Source organism: Thunnus albacares, chromosome 1 (genome assembly GCF_914725855.1).
Source record: "Thunnus albacares chromosome 1, fThuAlb1.1, whole genome shotgun sequence".
NCBI classification, from domain to species: domain Eukaryota; kingdom Metazoa; phylum Chordata; class Actinopteri; order Scombriformes; family Scombridae; genus Thunnus; species Thunnus albacares.
The window spans coordinates 39,818,558-39,839,656 of NC_058106.1; the positions used below are offsets into that span (position 1 = coordinate 39,818,558).

At 43.9% G+C, this 21,099-nt stretch overlaps 2 protein-coding genes and 1 long non-coding RNA gene across 3 annotated transcripts in view; 2 read left to right on the forward strand and 1 right to left on the reverse strand.

Moving 5' to 3' along the window:
* Nucleotides 1–21,099, reverse strand: part of LOC122986896 (NLR family CARD domain-containing protein 3-like) — a 1,497,050-nt gene that overhangs the window by 1,148,153 nt on the left and 327,798 nt on the right. The gene's annotated exons all lie outside the window — the stretch shown is intronic.
* The window catches only part of LOC122986857 (NLR family CARD domain-containing protein 3-like), a 934,102-nt gene that overhangs the window by 217,118 nt on the left and 695,885 nt on the right, over nt 1–21,099 (forward strand). The gene's annotated exons all lie outside the window — the stretch shown is intronic.
* Nucleotides 1,095–3,852, forward strand: LOC122987807. The gene is made up of 3 exons (XR_006404611.1): nt 1,095–1,521; nt 1,644–1,754; nt 3,809–3,852. It is a non-coding gene; the product is annotated as an uncharacterized LOC122987807 (long non-coding RNA).

Consider the following 21,099-nt stretch of genomic DNA (forward strand, 5'->3'; position numbering starts at 1 on the left):
CAGCCAGCGCTAACCGGCTAACGACCAGCCGCTTTCACCTGCCAAACAGGTCATCGTAGGCCCCGCCCAGACCGCGGGGACAGAACGGCTGGACTCTGCTCTCCTGCCCCACCCCCCCCTCCGTCCCCCGACCCCCCCCCCCTTGACCTCGTGGGCCCCTATCTGCCCCGGGTATCGGCGCGAGCAAACACGGCGAGGACGCTCCTCTGCTGAATGACTCTGCTCTGATCTCAGGACTTTAACCATTGACTTAGAGGGGGGAGGAGTGTGTGGCCCCCTCCCTGTGTAAACTCAACATGTGAACTCTGGCCACCTCACCCCTGCACGCATGTGGACACACACACACACACACACACACACACACACACACGCATGCATGCATACATACATGCATACATGGACAAACACAGATTCATGTTCTCTGTTTCCATTTATCTGCGAGTGTTTCTGTCTTTGTTGGAAAGAACCTGAATCTCTGCTGAAAACTTTCTTCCTGCACCGAGTTTATCTGACAGCTGGAGAATCTTTACAGATCCAACATGAGATCAGCTCCTAAAAACAAACCTGAACAGCTGATATTCAAACACTGTTACAGAACATGTTTATTGCTCGTAATGCAGGATGTTTACCTCGCGGTGCCGTGCAGGTCGTTATAGAAACGTTATTGTGCGTCTCTTATTTTGTTGAAGCAGTTTGCAGGAAAAATAAAATCTTGAATTACGAACCAACATTTATCCTTAAAGCTTCGTTGTTTGATGTGCGACTGCTTCACTCCAGGAGACGTTTTCATCGGTGCAGCTTTTAGTTGCATTCAGATCATCATATTCACTCAGCAACTTCTCATTATGTCCACAATCTAAAGACATCATGAGACTGGAAGAATCTGCTGAACTCGTTCATTACATTTCATCTACTGGTTGTTTATATTGTAGTTTATAAGTCGACTCAGTAGTTTGATATAATGTTATTTATTCTGTTCATTTATTTTATTTCTCGTTGATTCTTCGTACAGATGACAGCGGCGGGTGTCTGTGATGATGTCACTGTGTTGATCATTTTGTTGTTGGATTGTTTCATCTATTATTATTATTATTATGTATTTATTTATTTGTTTTTTGTTTAAATGTTTGTTAACTTTCATTGAAAATGAGATGAAGCATCTCAAAGGTTTTATTCTCATATTAAATTATGAAATAAAACACGTTAGACGTGGACGTTTCTGTCCAACAGTGAAGGTCAGAGGCTGAACGTCCACGTAGAACAATAACAACACCAAAGCGTCCAACGATGAAGAGTCCACATAGAGACAGAAAGAGCTCCAAGGTGTCCACAACCTCCACCAGAGAACAGAGACCATGTCGGACCCTCAGGCGTCCGTAGAGACGATATCGGACCCTCAGGCGTCCGTGGAGACGATGTCGGACCCTCAGGCGTCCCCGTAGAGACGATGTCGGACCCTCAGACGTCCCCGTAGAGACGATGTCGGACCCTCAGGCGTCCCCGTAGAGACGCCACGGTGACGTGAGGTTTACAGACAGAACAGTTTCCACATTTTTTTGATATAAAGTTCACATAGAAACATGAAATCGTGGATCTACTGACACCTGGAAAACATGGACAACGTCTCTCTCTCTGTCTCGCAGGTGGATGGTTCTTCCTCCTTCGCAGAGGTCAGAGGTCAGCCTGCAGCGAAGGTGGCAGCCATGTTCAAGGTTAACACGGAGTTAATGGAGTCTGTAGAGCAGCAGAGGAATGTGAGTCTGTGCTGTTTTCAACTGTACACGCCTCAGAAATGAAACAGAGGAATTTTCCTCGGGGGGGTTTATCTTATCAGTGTTTATTGTAAGCACCATCTAGTTTTCTCTGTTGACTTTAACAGATTGACTCAAGCTGTCGGCCGAGTGCCAGCAGGCTGTTGTGCGTTTCCAAATTGGCACAGAGCGCTTAGAAAAGATGGATATTAAAACGACAGAATTCCTCCACATCTCCACATCTGATCTGGGATCCAGTGTTAGATTTGGCTCTCAGCGGGCAGATTAAAACAGGAGGGATTACTAACAACATCCAGTCTCTTGAAGGAATACTTCATCTAATATATGATTTATGTGTCAGTTACTCGACCCTCGAATTCTTAAATCATAGACAAAAAGTTCACATGCATTCTTTACAAAAAGAGTTTCCACAGATGTTTCTGGAACAATAACATTGAACTGAAATTCATGCTAACAACTGCTAATACGTAGCAATACAAGTGTTTTAAAAGAGGCGTGAAGCATCCATCATGGTCACACGGTTATTCATCCCAAACACACAACAGCAGTTCAGTCAGTGTAGAAATGATCAGCTGGCTGTTTGTACCTAGCATTTCATAAAAAGAAGAATAATGTCCATTAACTCTGCTGCATTAACAGAAATACATACATAATCTCATAGAACATGTTCAGAAAATAGTATTTAAAAGACGTATTCTGCACATTTCCAGCCTCTATATTTATATTCTGGGGCTCTACTAGAATAAAAACTCCTTATTGATCTTCTACTGGTCCTTTATGCAGCCCCTCAGTTCAGCCTCTATCTGAAACAGGCCGTTTTAGCTCCTGTCTCTTTAAGGCCCCGCCTCCTGATGAGCCCACTCTGTTCTGATTGGTCAGCTTCAGGAAGCTTCCTCCGGCTCCGGAGGCTACGTAAACAAACTATAGTAGCAGGATTTCACTTCTTTTTCTCCTTCTTTACTCCAAATGTCAACTTCTCAAGTGGAAAACATGAACAACACATGGAAACACCTTAGCAACCACCTAGCAACCACCTTAGCAACCAACTTAGCAACCATCTTAGCAACCCAGGCTACAGAACAGACTGTTTATGAGCATGTGCAGTAAGCCGACATTGCGAACGAAGCGTTCAGAGCAGGTTGACGCCCTGAGTTTTGACTTGCAGGCAGCATTTGTCGCCTCAAGCTTTGACCGTGTTTAACATCCGATATCAGAACCAAATATTAATAACAGAAAACCACATATATCATGATATGTCCCCTTTAAAGTGTTGTTTAGTGGAAAAGATGCTTCCAGAGATTCAAACAAACGTGTCGAACATCACAGTGAATAATAATAATAATAATAATAATAATAACAGTTAGCATGTTGCTAATATTTCAAGCTGCTGGCTCAGCTATATGTTCATACGCTTGATGAAGATTCATGTCAGTGAGTCCAGTCGCCAAACTGTTCCTCTGCCGCTAACCTCAGTAAATACTTACTCACTTCCAAATCATATTTTTTTATTCCACTATTACAACCAGACTTCTACCACAGCTGCTGCCGCTCCTGTCTCACTGTGTTTACTGCTGCTGCTTTAACTATTAACGTCAGTACAAAAAAAAACAGAAGCAAAACAACAACATAAAAATACAACACAAAGTCAGACAGACTGCCAAGTCCAGATTACCACTTCTGGAGAAAAACCTCACATCCAGAACGTCTGAATGTCCGGGCTTGTTCGGTTAACCACTGTGCACTTGCAAGCTTTGAAAAGCGCCAAGAGTTTCACAAACGTCCTGCAGCTCAGACGACGCGTCCAGCAGGAGACTTCAGAGCTCAAACCATCCACTTAAGACTGTTGTTTCTGTTCATTTGTCAGTTTGGCATCGAAAACTGGAAACTGTAAATCCGTCTGCCAGAATGACTGAAAGACCACAGAAACACATTTCAAATGTTTTCTCTGATCAGGTCTTTTACACATAATGTCATGATTTTACTGAGCTGCACATTAATGTTTGATTATTTAATTTGTTGTGTTTTATTTGATTCAGGAGGAGACCTGCTGAGTCAGCTGGAGGGAGGAGGAGGAGGAGGAGGAGGAGGAGGAGGAGCTGGGCCTCCTCCTCCTCCTCCTCCTCCTCCTCCTCCTCCTCCTCCTCCTCCCTGCAGCCTCCCACAGCTCATTATCAGGGAGCCGAAACCAGACGATTCCTCCTCTCATTGACCCCAAACAACCAGCAGACAGACAGCTCGCTGCCGAACAATCTTCATCAATGAGTCAATCACACCATCATCATCATCATCCTCTCTGTAGTCTGAAATAATGCTTTTCAATGTGTTGTTTAATAGTTTTGTATTGTTAGAATGAAGAAAAAATAACATAAATGGCAGCTGGGGAGACGTGTCGGTGGGACCGTAACAGACACGGAGACACGTCTTCATCAGGTCAAACATATAGTGACACTATTGTCCAGAAAGTCCTGAATCTAAACCACTCTGGGATCAACAGGAAGTATCTCTAGAAGGCTGCAGATAAGATGAAACTCAACGTGTTTAAAGACTCGACGCGTCGAACGCCACGAGAGCTTCACGTTGGGAGGAATCAGCCAGAAGAAAAGCAGGAGTACGGTTACGTGGTTTTCCTTCCTCCGCGGCTCGCTCTCGTTACGTGTTATTATGTGTGAAGAGCAGCTGACATGAGAGCCGAGTTCAGCCTTCGCTCAGTCTGAAACCGCAGAAGAAGAACAACACGGCGGTCCGACCTGCGGAGGACGGAGACGTCACTTCAGTTATTCACACTCTGTCTCTTCAAACTCTCCAGAATCAGACGACTGATCTTTATTTCTAGATCAGAACACAACAGAGTGTGAACGTTGATCGGATGTGTTTTCCTGAAATGCATCTTGGGAGTCGTAGTTGACTTCTCTCCTTCAGTTTTTATGTTCACAGGCTTGTAGCTTCGACTTTTTATCAAAGAACCAGATGTTTTATCACGCTTCCATAGAGCTGCTCAGTCGAGCCCTTCCTGCTGGAACTCTGTTAGACTTTCAAAGTGTTGGAACGAACGGATCAAATAAAACATTAATCACAGCTGCTCCTTTCCAATGACTGTGTGTGTGTGTGTGTGTGTGTGTGTGGGGGGGGGGGAACGGGGGGGGGAATGCTTCTTTGGGCCAGTGTGCATGACATGACGAACAGGAAGTTGTAATTACACAGTTAGACCACTATGTTATATTGGCCTCACAGCCTGGAGGGTCAGTGTTCCACCTCCAGCTCTGCACCAGGATAATATGTAGTGGACCAGTCTGCCCACTGAAACCACCAACTACCCGTCACACGGCAACAAGTCCACCTCCAGACCATAACTGAACACGCAGCTAGTCACATGACACATATACCTGAACACACTGCCGGTCACATGACACATATACCTGAACACACTGCCGGTCACATGCCACATATACCTGAACACACTGCTGGTCACATGCCACATATACCTGAACACGCTGCTGGTCACATGACACATATACCTGAACACGCTGCCGGTCACATGCCACATATACCTGAACACACTGCTGGTCACATGACACATATACCTGAACACACTGCTGGTCACATGACACATATACCTGAACAGGCTGCTGGTCACATGACACATATACCTGAACACGCTGCTAGTCACATGACACATATACCTGAACACGCTGCTGGTCACATGACACATATACCTGAACAGGCTGCTGGTCACATGACACATATACCTGAACACGCAGCCGGTCACATGACACATATACCTGAACACGCTGCCGGTCACATGACACATATACCTGAACACGCTGCCGGTCACATGACACATATACCTGAACACGCTGCCGGTCACATGACACATATACCTGAACACGCTGCTGGTCACATGACACATATACCTGAACACGCTGCCGGTCACATGACACATATACCTGAACACGCTGCTGGTCACATGACACATATACCTGAACACGCTGCTAGTCACATGACACATATACCTGAACACGCTGCTGGTCACATGACACATATACCTGAACACGCTGCTGGTCACATGACACATATACCTGAACACGCTGCTGGTCACATGACACATATACCTGAACACGCTGCCGGTCACATGACACATATACCTGAACACGCTGCCGGTCACATGACACATATACCTGAACACGCTGCCGGTCACATGACACATATACCTGAACACGCTGCCGGTCACATGACACATATACCTGAACACGCTGCCGGTCACATGACACATATACCTGAACACGCTGCCGGTCACATGACACATATACCTGAACACGCTGCTGGTCACATGACACATATACCTGAACACACTGCCGGTCACATGACACATATGCGGGTCACATGACACATATGCTGGTCACATGACACATATGCCGGTCACATGACACATATGCTGGTCACATGACACATATACCTGAACACGCTGCCGGTCACATGACACATATACCTGAACAGGCTGCCGGTCACATGACACATATACCTGAACACGCTGCTGGTCACATGACACATATACCTGAACACACTGCTAGTCACATGACACATATACCTGAACAGGCTGCCGGTCACATGACACATATACCTGAACACGCTGCTAGTCACATGACACATATACCTGAACACGCTGCCGGTCACATGACACATATACCTGAACACGCTGCTAGTCACATGACACATATACCTGAACACGCTGCTGGTCACATGACACATATACCTGAACACGCTGCCGGTCACATGACACATATACCTGAACACGCTGCCGGTCACATGACACATATACCTGAACACGCTGCCGGTCACATGACACATATACCTGAACAGGCTGCCGGTCACATGACACATATGCGGGTCACATGACACATATGCTGGTCACATGACACATATACCTGAACACGCTGCCGGTCACATGACACATATGCCGGTCACATGACACATATGCTGGTCACATGACACATATACCTGAACACGCTGCCGGTCACATGACACATATGCCGGTCACATGACACATATGCTGGTCACATGACACATATACCTGAACACGCTGCCGGTCACATGACACATATGCCGGTCACATGACACATATGCTGGTCACATGACACATATACCTGAACACGCTGCCGGTCACATGACACATATACCTGAACAGGCTGCCGGTCACATGACACATATACCTGAACACGCTGCTAGTCACATGACACATATGCTGGTCACATGACACATATACCTGAACACGCTGCTGGTCACATGACACATATACCTGAACACGCTGCTAGTCACATGACACATATACCTGAACACGCTGCTAGTCACATGACACATATACCTGAACACGCTGCCGGTCACATGACACATATACCTGAACACGCTGCCGGTCACATGACACATATACCTGAACACGCTGCTGGTCACATGACACATATACCTGAACACGCTGCTAGTCACATGACACATATACCTGAACACACTGCTGGTCACATGACACATATACCTGAACACACTGCCGGTCACATGACACATATACCTGAACAGGCTGCCGGTCACATGACACATATACCTGAACACGCTGCTAGTCACATGACACATATACCTGAACACACTGCTAGTCACATGACACATATACCTGAACACACTGCTGGTCACATGACACATATACCTGAACACGCTGCCGGTCACATGACACATATACCTGAACAGGCTGCTAGTCACATGACACATATACCTGAACACACTGCTAGTCACATGACACATATACCTGAACACGCTGCCGGTCACATGACACATATGCGGGTCACATGACACATATGCTGGTCACATGACACATATGCCGGTCACATGACACATATGCTGGTCACATGACACATATACCTGAACACGCTGCCGGTCACATGACACATATACCTGAACACGCTGCTAGTCACATGACACATATACCTGAACACGCTAATGGTCACATGACACATATACCTGAACAGGCTGTTAGTCACATGACACATATACCTGAACACGCTGCCGGTCACATGACACATATACCTGAACACGCTGCCGGTCACATGACACATATGCCGGTCACATGACACATATGCTGGTCACATGACACATATACCTGAACACGCTGCCGGTCACATGACACATATGCCGGTCACATGACACATATGCTGGTCACATGACACATATACCTGAACACGCTGCCGGTCACATGACACATATACCTGAACAGGCTGCCGGTCACATGACACATATACCTGAACACGCTGCTAGTCACATGACACATATGCTGGTCACATGACACATATACCTGAACACGCTGCTGGTCACATGACACATATACCTGAACACGCTGCTAGTCACATGACACATATACCTGAACACGCTGCTAGTCACATGACACATATACCTGAACACGCTGCCGGTCACATGACACATATACCTGAACACGCTGCCGGTCACATGACACATATACCTGAACACGCTGCTGGTCACATGACACATATACCTGAACACGCTGCTAGTCACATGACACATATACCTGAACACACTGCTGGTCACATGACACATATACCTGAACACACTGCCGGTCACATGACACATATACCTGAACAGGCTGCCGGTCACATGACACATATACCTGAACACGCTGCTAGTCACATGACACATATACCTGAACACACTGCTAGTCACATGACACATATACCTGAACACACTGCTGGTCACATGACACATATACCTGAACACGCTGCCGGTCACATGACACATATACCTGAACAGGCTGCTAGTCACATGACACATATACCTGAACACACTGCTAGTCACATGACACATATACCTGAACACGCTGCCGGTCACATGACACATATGCGGGTCACATGACACATATGCTGGTCACATGACACATATGCCGGTCACATGACACATATGCTGGTCACATGACACATATACCTGAACACGCTGCCGGTCACATGACACATATACCTGAACACGCTGCTAGTCACATGACACATATACCTGAACACGCTAATGGTCACATGACACATATACCTGAACAGGCTGTTAGTCACATGACACATATACCTGAACACGCTGCCGGTCACATGACACATATACCTGAACACGCTGCCGGTCACATGACACATATACCTGAACACGCTGCTGGTCACATGACACATATACCTGAACACGCTGCTAGTCACATGACACATATACCTGAACACGCTGCTAGTCACATGACACATATACCTGAACATGCTGCTAGTCACATGACACATATACCTGAACACGCTGCTAGTCACATGACACATATACCTGAACACGCTGCTAGTCACATGACACATATACCTGAACACGCTGCTGGTCACATGACACATATACCTGAACACGCTGCTAGTCACATGACACATATACCTGAACACGCTGCCGGTCACATGACACATATACCTGAACACGCTGCCGGTCACATGACACATATACCTGAACACGCTGCTAGTCACATGACACATATACCTGAACACGCTGCTAGTCACATGACACATATACCTGAACACGCTGCTGGTCACATGACACATATACCTGAACACGCTGCCGGTCACATGACACATATACCTGAACACGCTGCCGGTCACATGACACATATACCTGAACACGCTGCTGGTCACATGACACATATACCTGAACACGCTGCTAGTCACATGACACATATACCTGAACACGCTGCTGGTCACATGACACATATACCTGAACACGCTGCTGGTCACATGACACATATACCTGAACACGCTGCTGGTCACATGACACATATACCAGAGAACATGTGACAGTAAATGTCAGATGTCAGCCTTGCATTCATGTATTGCATCTTAATGAAACATGTTGCAGCACATGCTATAAACTATCTTTTCCTCTGAAATCTAATGTTAGCGAGCTGCAGGCATTTTGTTAGCGTTCCTCTTCCTGGAGCCAGCCGAGTCGCCCCCTGATGGCCGTTAGAGAGAACGCAGGTTTAAAGTACTTCTGCTTCCCGCTTGATCTGATCTTAATTTCCACCTCTGTAACTCTGAGAGTCAGTGTGATGTGCGTGTGATGTCACACTGCTCAACATCCTGTTTCAGTGGAAACTCCTTGAAATATGGAAGATGGTTACTCTGAAAGGCCTTTTGTTTTGCTGTTGTTTTATGGCTACAAAAAATGCAAAAAAATGCAGAAGTGGTTTTGCTGTAAACACAAACCAAGGCTCTGGACCAAATCATCTGTAGACATACATAGATATATCTTTATTAAAACAGCTTCAGCAACTGACAAACTATATTTCCACTTGAGACATGCAGTGAGTCCTCAGACTGACACTGAGCCCAGTAAACACAACAGTTGAGCTGCAGAAAACACACAGTGACCTCTGTGCTCCGATCAAATCCTTTAAACCACAAACAGAAAAGAAAACGAGTTTCTGGCAGAAACAGACTCTCTGAGTTTTCAGACTTCCCTCAAACTAAATAAAACAGCTTTTCTTTCTCTCTCTCTTCCTGCGTCTCTTCGTGGGAACTCTGTGTTTGGTTTGACAGACAAACTGCTTACTCATGACTGATCTACCGCAGTGACCTGTCAGCCCCGCTGCATGCTGGGATGCCCTGAAGACGCTGCACTGCTGAGGTCTGAAGTCAGCTTCCTCATTTCTGTGGAGAAGTGTTTTAGAGACGCAGAGAGAGAGACGAGAGCGAACACGGAGGGACAGAGGAACCAGGTGGTACCTGTGTGTGATGTCACAGCTGTTCGCTGTGTGAGGCGCAACCAATCAACCAATCAACCAATCAATCAATCAATTAATTAATTAATTAATTAAAGGTGAACTTTCATATTGAGCCAACCATAAAAACCCAGCATGAATTATGAAAATAAACAGTCCTCAGCATGCAGGCACAACAGGAGTGATGCTGCCAGGTGGAACAGCCAGCTTCAGACGCCATTGTTTGTTTACATTCTTGTTCCTGGAAACTTCCCTCTGATGACATCACGCAGATCATGAAAGACGGTGAGCTGTGATTGGTCAGGTAGACTCTATAACCGTCTAATCTGACACAGAAACATCTTGTCAGACAGAAACACGGTGTGATCTGAAGCTTTAAACTCGACTGGAGGTAGATGCTGATGACAGACCAGCTGGGAACTGTGGGACGATGTTTCTGGGACGGCGGCAGGAAGAGGAAGACGACTGCTTTCCCGCCTTTAAAACACTCTCAGCACTTTATGGAGTGTTGCGCTGCTTTCTCTGTGTTTATGATGTGTCTTGTGAAGAACGTTCTGGCGTTCTTCCTCACTGAGTCTCTGACCTCTGACCTCTGACCTCTGACGGGATAAAAGACTAAATGTAAAAGCAGCGAGGAGACGTTTGTCTGCAGACGCTCTGAGGGGATGACGAGGATGATGATGATGATGATGATGATGATGATGATGATGATGATGATGACACAGCGCTCGTTCTTAACTGCTGATTCATATTTGAATCCATTTTGTTTTCATGTTTTATTGTCTAACTTTCAGCACATGAAATGGAGTCACGACGGCTGATCTGTTGCGTTTTTGGGACGATTAAATAAAGATTTTTCCTTCTTTATTTATTTTTAAAGGTCTTGTTTTTTATTAAAAGACTGTTTATTTATTCTTTCATTCTTTCTTTTCTTCCTTTCTTTCATTCTTCTTTCTGTCAAACATGATGTTTTGTTTGTTTTTTAAGGTTTGAATGAAAGTACGACTGTGAGGAGAAAGACTCAGCTTTAGTAGCGTAGAATAACAATGTTTTTGCTGTGATGAAATAAGTGTAGTGTAACTAAATGTAAATAAAGTATTCTTTAGAACTCAACCCCCGTCTCTCTTCCTCTCCTCCCCCCTTCCTCCCCCCTCCCTCCTCCTCCTCCTCCTCCTCCTATCACAGCAGTTCTCTGGATGTTTTCCCTCCCGGCCGGCTGCCAGAGGCGTTGCAGCAGCACAGAAATGAGCCGTGCAGCGAGCTGAGCAGAGCAGGCGCTGCTCATAACGCTGTGAATGATTAACGCTGAATATCAGTCTGCAGAAACACACTCGGCAACACAGTCACACTTATCAGATTCAGGTACGAGCTGAACTCAACTCCAAATACTCGGCGTTTATTCACCCGCTCAGCTCCCACAGTTTGTGTTGGAGGAGAACCAAACACGTTCTGAACGCAGCGACTACAGGCTGTTTACTCTAGTCTGCTGCCATGAAGCCAAATCTGTGGAAAAAATCTGATGAATAACAGAAATAAAAAAGAAATGTGATGTGTAAAGAGGGAAAATTAAGAAAAATGAAAAAGATCTGCATGAAGGCGTCATCCTGGAGACACCGGAGGTCACGCGTGTTAATGATGCGTGTTGTTCACTATTTCCTACGAATAAACTGCAGAACATCTCAACACGTTCAGACATCAACACGTCCTGCTAACAATAAACTACCTTAAAGACAAAGCTTTAGTTTAGTTTAGGGTTCAAATAAGTACCTCGTTAAAGTTAATGGATCTTTGTCGCCATGGTTACAGTCATGAAGTAAAGATGATCTGCAAAAGGTGCAGCTATCACTATTATTTCTGATGATTCATTGATTGAATCGTTTCTCTGCTAATGACCTTGAAGCTCTTAATACGAGCTCTATGAATGATTGATCAGCTCCCTGCTGTGTGTGTATTGATGATGATGATGATGATGACTGTTGCCAGCCGCTCTTCTCACTGTGACAGGCGGCGTATTGATCTGCAAACAGCTGAGCGTGTCTCCGTCCATTTATGTCTATAACAGTGGGAGTGGAAATAATGCTTGTGCACATGCGATGCAGTTTATAAAAACAGAACCATGTGCACGCAGAGTTTTATAAATCTGATGAGAACAATCTGTCCGCATGTTTCTGTTTTGTGCGTTCACACAGTTTTAGTCGTGAATCTCTGTAACTCTCTGACTCCTGGAGTCCAGTTTTTTTATCACTGACTCTTATTTCATTTCATTCAGAGAGTTATTTATCTGTTTTCTGTCCAAAACATCTCCTGGCTGAGTCATCAGGACACACAGATCAACAACTCTGTTAGAAAAGATCTGCTTCAAAAGCTACACAAGACTGTGGAGAGACTACGACTCCCAGGGTGCATTTCAGCAAGAAACACCCAATCACAGCTTTAGAATTCATGTCGCATGTAATTAAATCGTTTCAGTTTTAATTTCAGGGTCACGTCCCAGCTGTGTTTCTATCCAACATGATTCAAATGATAAAACACTTCCTCTGCTGGGATGAGGTGGAAAAGTTGATGATGTCATACAGGAAACATGTGACTGAAGCTTCAGGGACACAAACACGGCGGCAGACGTTCAGTACGTGTTTGTATGACTGACAGAGGAAGCTGTGATGTCACGTCTCCATGGTTTCAGCTCTGACCGTCACTCTGCTCATCACGTCTTCTTCTTCTTCTTCTGTTTCTGCTTTACTGCAGTCGACAGCAGCAGCATCACCGACTGTTAATACGGACTAAACTAAACTACAAACGGCCTTCTTCTCCACAGCTACAGCAGCTGAGGCTCATGGGAATTGTAGTATTTTTTTTAGACATGATCTCTCTGAAACAAATGTTCAAATCATGTAAAACATATATGATGGTTTCATCATCCAGGAAGCTTTATTGTGGCGGTTCAGGTGTGATGTCATCAGTATGACTCCAGCAGCAGCAGCAGTGAAGAAGAAGAAGAAATGGATTCCTGCATGGCTGCGCTGGCGGATGAGCGTCTACATGTTTGTCTTTGTTCTGCCATAAATGTGGAATGTGCTGTTTTATTGGGAGGAGCTGCAGATGTTGAGCTGCGACTGTTTACATGCACGAAGCATGACAGAAGAGTTTCATATCATTCATTCGCCTCTCCGGGCGGTAAACCCCCCCCCCCCCCCCCCCCCCCCCCACAAACACTCTGAATATTTAAAACGGGGACTGTGGAGCAGCCGTAAACAGGAAGAGGATTTAAGTGTTCTCGGGGTCGTCACTCTTATTGGGACGATTGTAATGTTTAAAGACACGCTGCTCTGTTTAGGTTTCATGTTCTCGGAGCAGAGAGTTCATCCTCTGGAGAGCAGGATGTGACATCACGAGTGAAAACACCTGTGCAGGTGTGCAGAGTTTAAACTGTTGACCTGAACTCTGACTTCTTACTGCAGCCAACAGGTTTACTGAGCATCTGAATAGGGCGCTGCTTCCCGCTCTCTCCCACAATGCCTTGCAGGTTTTGGACGCCTTCTATTAACGAGCGCCGACCGTCCGTCCAGAGAATCAAACACCGCAAACCTTCAAACTGTCAAGAGATTCACCTCCAATTATCTGGGAGAGAAATCAAAAGCTGTAATGAAGCATCATAAATCAGCAGAGAAGAAAACAAACAGGCCGAGAGGAAGGTGTGACGATCAAAGCGGCGGCCCTCAGAAATCTGCTGAGTCGTCTCAAAACGCGCCGGGACGAGAGGAACGAATCCTTGGCATTAAAAATAAATCTCGTGTGCCGTAGCTGACGGCGCTTTTACAATCAATCTCCTCCTGACGGGCTCGTAAAACACGCTCCAAAATATGCTTCTCAGAGACACAAAACAAAAAAAAAGTTTCCCTCCGAGCTGCGCTAACGCTCCTCATAGTTTCACTCGGAGCCAATAAATGCCAACCGACTCAAAGGCAGCGAGAGTATAAACAGGGAGATATATTCCTGCTCTTTGTCTCAGGCTGCCAGCGAGGCCTCGCAGCATAAATTGCAAATAATTGTGGCATCAGAGAGGATTCGATTCTGCTCGGTTACACAGAGAAATTAAAAAAAAAAAAAAAAAACTGGCTCTGAATCTGAGAATCTGTGATGTGTTTTCTCTTGTTTTAACCTCCTGGTTTCATTTCTTTTGTTCTGTGAAGAAGCTGTTTCTGAGTTTTAACACTCAGCAGCTTCATCTACACATCAGCATATTACTCCTTAAAGAGTCACTGAACACTGTAGACAAAAAGGTGAAAAGGCAAATAAAAACAAGTGGATTACAGTGAAGAAGAAGAAGGAAGTAGAACAGCTGATTACACCACACATACACGTCATCATTTTACCCTCCAACACTGGACGACACCAACCTCCATCTTTATTATATATTATACATGCAGAGCTGGAAGAAGTACTCACATCCTGCAGTAAAAGTACCAATACAGCAAATAAAAATACTTCATTACAAGTAAAAATACTCCTTAAAAACAGTAAAAGTACATAAGTATTATGAGCTTGATGTAGTTAAAGTATTGCAGTAAAAGTACATAAGTATTATGAGCTTGATGTAGTTAAAGTATTGCAGTAAAAGTACATAAGTATTATGAGCTTGATGTAGTTAAAGTATTGCAGTAAAAGTAGTGGTTTGGTTCCTCTGACTGATATATTATTATATATGACATCATTAGATTATTAATAGTGAAGCATCAGTGTTAGAGCAGCATGTTACTGTTGTAGCTGCTGGAGGTGGAGCTAGTTTACACTACTTTATATGCAGTTAGCTAGTTTAGTCCAGTGGTTCCCAACCTAGGGGTCGGGCCCCTCCAAAGGGTCAGCAGATAAATCTGAGGGGTCGTGAGATGATTAATGGGAGAGGAAAGAAGAAAAAACAAAGTTCTTTGTCTCTAATCTTTGATTTTTGCTGAAATATTGGATCATCTTTAACAATGTGTTGTATTTTAAAAGCTTGTTATATTATCCATTGTGTCAAATCTTCATCTGAAAAGTAACTAAAGCTGTCAAATAAATGTAGTGGAGTAGAAAGTACAATATTTCCCTCTGAAATGTAGTAAAGTAGCATCACATGGTACAGTAAAAGTACCTCTGGTAGTAAATGTACTCAGTAAGTTTCCATCGCTGTGTGTAAATGTGTCATAATGTGTTTTAATGTGTCGTCTCTGTTCAGACTGACTGAAGGAACTAAGTTCACCTATTTTACGAACATCTTACGAGCATCTGATTGGCTCAAAGGTCAAACCCATAAACTAACCAGGCTGCTGTTATGTATCTACGCTGCTGCTGCTTTCTGCTCATGATTTTCAATCATCGCTGCATAATTCATCAGTTTTTGGGGTATTTTATATTCTAGATGTGTCATTATTACTCTGATACTTTGATGTGTTTTCAGACATATTTTGTGTTTTTTTTCTTTGTTAAATAAAGTTTAATCAATTAAAACCATCAGCTCTGAAGTGACACTGATACAGATGCTTCATACAGTCTTATGTATTAATGAGCATCATGTAAACTGCAGTATGCAGCCAGTAAAGAGTCTGTATGTTCAGTAACATGATGCTGTCTGGCTGCAGGCTCCTTTACTGGGGTGACCAGTGAATCCAGGCTGAAAGTCCTTGTAAAGTCTGTCTTCAGGGTCCATGTGACTGCACGAGGACGCCTCAGTCTCCTCTATCGGAGAACAAACAGAGAGAAAGAGCACTAACCGGCCTTTCAGCTCGACGTGCACGCCGAGTAAAGTGCTGCTCGGTCAACTCTGCCTGCTCCGAGTCAATGAAAAGAGCCAGTTAATCTTTAAACGCAGGCCAAATAGAAAAAGTGGATAGCCAAATAGAGCAGATAGATAGATACGGCCGCTGACACACTCTCCACACAACATGTCAATATAACGAAAGCACTTTGAGACTGCAAACACTGAGAATCTGAGAATAACCACATGTTCTCCTGAGCGGAGTAAAGCAGGACATCCAGAACAAAAAAAAAAAAAACGTACATGTGAGCCGGATTTATGACCGCAGACTCGATTTTTAAGCTGCTTCTCATCATTTTCAGATCATCCTGACTTTAGACTGCAGCAGTGACCTCCTCGCAGTTTACTGCTGCTGACTCTTTCACATGAACTGTTCTGGGTCCAGGACTGAACAGCCTGCAGGCTCTGGCTGAGTCTCCTGAACCCCCCCGACACACATGTAGCTGCGAGGGAACAAGATGTGAAGTTTGGGAATAAGACGATAACAATCTGTGAACTTTAAAAAAAAAAAAAAAGGATTTTATTCTGTAGGTGTTTTTCACTAATGAAGCCCATTATTACAGATTACAGTCTGATCAACACCTCGTTATGTTCCAACTGTGTTTGTTTGAACTGGTTTTTAAACTGGATCTTATTCAACACCATTAACTGATAAACAGGAATATCGTTACAGAAGGTTTTTCATGATTCTAACAGCAAAATTTAACATTTTTACTTCATTATTTCAACTGTTAGTCTGTAACTTTTAACTATTTCAATGGTTAATCATCACTTTTACAACATATTCATTATTTCCAGTTCAACAGTTTATGCATTATAGTTAGTTTAGTCTGTTTCTCAGCATTTATTGATGACTCTCAGCTGTTCTGATGGTTTTCAGTCTCAACACCTGGTGTTCAGGTGTTACAGCTGTCTCAATATGGAGACGGGGTTTTAATCAAATCATAATTTCCATCAAATGAGTCGATCTGTTCCATGAGGAGTCCACGGAGGACTGGATCTCCTCTGGTGAAGACCTGAATCAGCTGACAGTATGATAAAGTGACAGTGAATTTACTAACAGTGGATTTAATGTGAATTTACTCTTTAATAAAGGATCCGACCGCTTCTTCCAAACCTCAACATTCAGCGGCGGCCAAACTCCATCCTAAATATGACAGCGATTTGTCAGCGGTGAAAATGAAACTCAGCTCACTCGACCGTGTGAGAGGATTATTAACACTGAAGTCCGGCCAACAGGGGCCCTGGACTCCGAGAGGCAGCGAGAGAGGCAGCCAGTGGAGGATTTCTGGATATAAAATGGAAATAAAAAGCAGAGAAAGAAGTTCCAGCCTCTAACAGGCTAATGTCTTCCATCCGCAGGAAGACTCTGCGGCCAACATCAGACATTCAAATCCTCTCGCTGGTCCAAAAAACAAAATGAAAGACCTGTGTGTCTTTACACACACTGAGAGACATCCAGCCAAAACCACAACATGTTGAAACAGTGTCAGTGGATTATCAGCTCGGCTACCACGGATACAGAGCCGCAATCGACCAGAAATTAACAGATAACAGATAAAAAACAATAAAAAATACCAACAGGACGTTTCTCTGCTGGACACTGAGACTGATGATGATGATGTTAAACTCACACATGACAACCAGGAGATAAAACATCAGTTCTGTTTCCTTTTCTTTCAGTGACTCAGAGGAAAGAAAGAAAAAGAATGAGATGGAAGGAAAAGATAGAAAAATGGAAGAACAAAGGAAAGAAAGCAGAATAGATGGAAAGCAAGAGAAGAAAGAGAGATGGAGAGTTGAAAGAAAGGAACAAAGAAAGATAAAAGTCAAGAAGAACAAAAGAAAGTAAAGAAGAAGGGATGAAAGAGGGAAAGAAAGATTGTATTTTGGTAAAAGTAGGAATACTGAGAGCTAAATGTACTTAAAGTATCAGAAGTAATCTATCTGTTATCTATTACATTATTATCACTAACAAATACATGGAAGAGCATTTTACTGTTGTAGTTCATCAATGTGGAGCCAATTATTGATCCGTTATGGGTGGATTAATAGTAGTGGGTAGTTCAGACTGCAGACTACAACACATACACACACAATATATACATCCACAGATACTTCTATACAGTACATACAGTATGTACTATCCATAAAACATACACACACCCAGATAACGAGTATAATCAGAGTGTGTAGGGAGGGAGGTGGACATGGTCAATGAAAAAATGTGACGTTATCAGTTTATTAAAGAAAACAAATATTCTGCATATTTCCAGCTCTATATTTATATTCTGGGGCTCTACTGGAATATCTTTGCATGATTTCCAGTTAAAAACTCCTTATTGATCTTCTACTGGTCCTTTATGCAGCTCCTCAGTTCAGCCTCTGTCTGAAACAGGCCGTTTTAGCTCCTGTCTCTTTAAGGCCCCGCCTCCTGATGAGCCCGCTCTGCTCTGATTGGTCAGCTTTCAGGAAGCTTCCTCCGGCTCCGGAGGCTACGTAAACAAACTATAGTAGCAGGATTTCACTTCTTTTTCTCCTTCTTTACTCCAAATGTCAACTTCTCACATCCATCCGTACATGTTGGAGCTGAACAACACATGGAAACACCTTAGCAACCACCTTAGCAACCACCTTAGCAACCACCTTAGCAACCAAGGCTACAGAACAGATGGCTGTTTATGAGCATGTGCAATGACTCGATGTCAGCTCGTTAGCAAATTAGAAAAAAAACGTCTCAAACGAAGCGTTCAGAGCAGGTTGAAGCCCTGAGTTTTGACTTGCAGGCAGCGTTTCTATGTACGTTCACCTCATGTTTTGGAACTTTCACCATGTTTAACATCCGACATCAGGACAGGATATAAATAACAGAAAATCACTAAAAGCATGATATATAATCTTTGAGGTTATCAGGACCGTTGTGCACAGAACCAGTACCTCAGGGCGGGGGACGTGTGATTATTGGTTGGTTGGTTGTTAACAGTGCTAACCGCTGCTAAAGCCACAACGTCTCCTTTTTACATTTCTATTTCTACTTCCTCAATAAACATTTAACATGTCCATCAGACAGACTTTGAGTTTTTGAGGGTGTGTTTTTTTCTGTTTTGATGAAGCTAGGCTAGCAGTTTCCCTCTGCTTCCAGTCTTTATGCTAAGCTAGGCTAATCATATCCTGGACATATCGCTATACAGGAAGCACAGAGATGAATCTGATGTCTTCATCTGAACATGTGACTCTGGAGAAGACGGAAAACAAGATAAATTATTGAAATGTTGAACAGTTTTAACATTAAGACGTTAAAGAATAAATCACAGGCTGAATATTTTTATGTTTGAACCAACTTGACCTTCTTCAGGTCAAGTTGGTTCCACCTCGTCAACATTCCTGTAGCTGATATTATATTGTTGTGATGATGCGTTCACATCTTGAATGTTTACAGGCACATATTTCATGTAGAATCAGTCATATTTCAGTCAGTCAGTGACACCGTCAGCAACATCTGGAAGTCATCATCAGTCTCCAGGCAGACTCTCTGCCAGCTGCCGCTTTCTATCAACCTGCTTCCTCCTTACATTCTGCTTTTCCTTCTTTCCGTCCTCCATCCTGCTGCTATCACCATTTCTAATTCTTTACTTATTTTTTATGACAGTTTTCTACATTCCTTTGCTGAAATAAAACACTGCAAACAAATGTGCGTCTTAACCGGTGGCTCAGTGTGATGTGGAAGACGTTTCACTTGTTTCTAATTCAACTAGTTTCAAGAATCAACTGTTTTTGCTTATTCGGGATGTTGATTCTTCTGTTTTGTTCAAAGTTTTGGTAACAGTTCATCATGTATGATCCTCATTTTTGGAGGTCGGCGCTCTCAGACACTCAGGCTGTTTTCCTCTCAGTAGTTCAGTCTGGTTGAACGGGACGGTTCGTTAATGAGTCTGAACTCAGAAATCGTACTCGGACCAAACAACCACACAGATGCTTTAGAGGAAGTGGTTTCGGTCTGTTTGTGGCGGGAACGTGATGCAACCTCCCTCTGCCCAACAACAACTTTCAATGTGAGAGAGTCCCCAGACGTGAGGTGCATCACTTCTGTTAGCGATCTTTTTTATGTTTTTTTAAACTGTATTTGAAAACAGTCACACAGTTTGCTAATATTAAAATGCTAATGTTAGCTACAAACATCTCTTTAAACGACTGAAGATAAAGTTTTATTTGACAGTAATACCTGAACATTTTACTGCTTGTGTGACTTTCTTGGATTTTTATTTCACTTGTAGCAGATAGACGATACTGAGCTTCTCATTCTGAGTGAGAAGGAGTTAAAATAATTTTATTCTCTTTTTATTGGTTTGCAGACCAGCAGGCCTCTGCTGGTCTAGCTAGGCAACAGCCCTAGCTAGTTGCTAGTTGCTAGCTGCTAGCTTCTGGTTGCTAGCTTATAGCTGCTGGTTGCTAGCTTGTGGTTGCCAGCTGCTAGCTTCTGGTTGCTAGCTGCTGGTTGCTAGCTGCTAGCTTGTGGTTGCCAGCTGATAGCTGCTGGTTGCTAGCTTCTGGTTGCTAGCTGCTAGCTGCTAGCTTCTGGTTGCTAGCTGCTGGTTGCTAGCTTCTGGTTGCTGGCTGGCGGTTGCTAGTTGCTAGCTGCTAGCTGCTAGCTGGAAAATGAATGAAGGTCTGACCTGGACTATTTGGGCAGATGGGAGCGTATGCAGGACCTTCTTCCTGTGTTTACTTTCTCACTCCCGCCCCTGACTTCTGACCAATGAGAGGAG